The sequence below is a fragment of the Gavia stellata genome, unplaced genomic scaffold (genome assembly GCF_030936135.1).
Source record: "Gavia stellata isolate bGavSte3 unplaced genomic scaffold, bGavSte3.hap2 HAP2_SCAFFOLD_472, whole genome shotgun sequence".
NCBI lineage: Eukaryota > Metazoa > Chordata > Aves > Gaviiformes > Gaviidae > Gavia > Gavia stellata.
In genome coordinates this window covers 12,501-15,000 of record NW_026776561.1, presented here as the reverse complement: position 1 = coordinate 15,000, position 2,500 = coordinate 12,501, and positions in this window count along the sequence as shown.

Here is a 2,500-nt window from a genome sequence, read left to right as displayed (position 1 = left end):
CTCCTCACACGAAGGAACGCACGTTCGAGAAAAACGGCGGCGGCGCTCTCGAGTGCGTTCGCCGGTCTTAATTTTTCTGAGCTACTACATTCTGTCACGACTCGATCGTAGTTCGCGGCGCCGGCGAGAAACGACGACGACGACGACGACGAGGAGTAAAAGAAAAAAAAACGAAACGGGAAACGCTCAGGCTGGGCTGACCATGCCTTAAGGAACTGCTGCTCTTCGTTAACGACCGTGCATTTAATTTACTAGTAAATAGAGAATCGCACGCGTGCGTACCGTTTCCAGCACATTACCCGTTTCTTTACTCGCTTCCACGCCTGCCTGCCTGCCTGCCTGCCTGCCTTCCTTCCTTCCTTACTTCCCTCCTTCCTTCCTTCCTTCCTTCCTTCCTTCCTTCCTTCCTTCCTTCCTTCCTTCCTTCCAGGTCAGCCAGCCGGTCGCCAGGTCTAGCAGGCTCTGGCGCCGGCCGACGGGTCTACCGGGCTCGGGCGCCGGGCGGTGGGCCTACGGGGCTCGGGCGCCAGCCGACGGGCCTACGGGGCTCGGGCGCCGACCGACGGGTCTACCGGGCCCCGGCGCCGGCCAACGGGTCTGCCGGGCTCGGGCGCTGACCGAACGGTCTACTGGGCTCGGGCGCCGGACGGCGGGTCTACCGGGCTCGAGGGCCGGCCGACGGGTCCACCGGGCTCGGGCGCCGGCCGACGGGCCCGCCGGGCTCGGGCGCCGGCCGACGGGTCTGCCGGGCTCGGGCGCCGACCGAACGGTCTACCGGGCTCGGGCGCCGGCCGACGGGTCTACGGGGCTCGGGCGCCGCCCGACGGGTCTACGGGGCTCGGGCGCCGGCCGACGGGTCTGCCGGGCTCGGGCGCCGGCCGCCACGTCTGCCGGGCTCCGGCCCCGTTTGACAGGTCTACCGGGCTCCGGCGCCGGCCGCCTCGTCCACCGGGCTCCGGCGCCGGCCGCCACGTCTACCGGGCTCCGGCGCCGGCCGCCACGTCTACCGGGCTCCGGCGCCGGCCGCCTCGTCTACCGGGCTCCGGCGCCGGCCGCCTCGTCTACCGGGCTCCGGCGCCGGCCGCCTCGTCTACCGGGCTCCGGCGCCGGCCGCCTCGTCTACCGGGCTCCGGCGCCGGTCGCCTCGTCTACCGGGCTCCGGCGCCGGCCGCCTCGTCTACCGGGCTCCGGCGCCGGCCGCCACGTCTACCGGGCTCCGGCGCCGGCCGCCACGTCTACCGGGCTCCGGCGCCGGCCGCCTCGTCTACCGGGCTCCGGCGCCGGCCGCCTCGTCTACCGGGCTCCGGCGCCGGCCGCCTCGTCTACCGGGCTCCGGCGCCGGCCGCCTCGTCTACCGGGCTCCGGCGCCGGCCGCCTCGTCTACCGGGCTCCGGCGCCGGCCGCCTCGTCTACCGGGCTCCGGCGCCGGCCGCCACGTCTACCGGGCTCCGGCGCCGGCCGCCACGTCTACCGGGCTCCGGCGGGACTTGGTCGCAGTTCTCGAGCTGAACGGTAGACCTGTTTGCCGCGCCGCTCGCGGGGACGTGACCAAGGGGTCGCTGTGTCGCGCTGCCTCCAGTTACGTCATCGTAACAGGCAGCGTCATTGGCGGGCCTCCCCGGCGGGAGGAGTTAGCGCTCTTGGAGTTCGCAGGGGCTGTGGACTTAGTGGTACGTTCTATATGCGCGAGCGGTGGCTCGCGGGCAGGGCAGTACGAGCGCGACTCGACCCGCGCGGCTGGGGCGCTTGGCGGCCGTTGTGGCGGTTGCCTCGGCGTGTTTGGCCGTTTTTCCGCCCGTTCGGGACGGTTGCCCGCGCGGCCGATGGCGGCCGAGGCCCATGCTGGTCCGTGGTGAGGCACCGGAGATGCTCGTGAAGCATGCCGGCTGCTGCCGCGCTCGCGAGCGCCCGGGGACGGGGGGACGGGCGCGCGGCGCAGTCGTGCCTCGGCTTTTTGGGCTTTTTGCGGTTGTTCCCCCTCCCTCTTCCTTCTCCGGCCCTAAGCTGGAGCCCGCGAGGCAGGCCGGCAAGAGCGTCGCAGCCGGTCCCGGTGGCTGGCAGCCCGAGCGCAGTGCGTCAGGGAGTCGGGAGGTGTGCCTCGCGCCTCCGGTGGCCTTACTCCCTGGCTCCAGAAACACCCGCCAACGGCACGGGTGAGGCGTGGCGTGTGGCGTCTCGTCTGCCCGTTTTTTGGGTGGCTTTTTGTGTTTTCCCCGTCCTTTTTTCTTTTCCCCCCCCCCCCGGCTTTTCTCCGGCCTCTCTCTCCCTCTGCAGGGCGAGTGGTATCATCCTGCTGGGCGGGCGTAGACGGGCGACCGGCGGCGGTCGTGCCGGTGCTCTCGAACGCGGGCAAAGCCCGGCGACCGGCGGCGGTCGGTACCGGTGCTCTCGAACGCGGGCAAAGCCCGGCGACCGGCGGCGGTCGGTACCGGTGCTCTCGAACGCGGGCAAAGCCCGGCGACCGGCGGCGGTCGGTGCCGGTGCTCTCGAACGCGGCAAA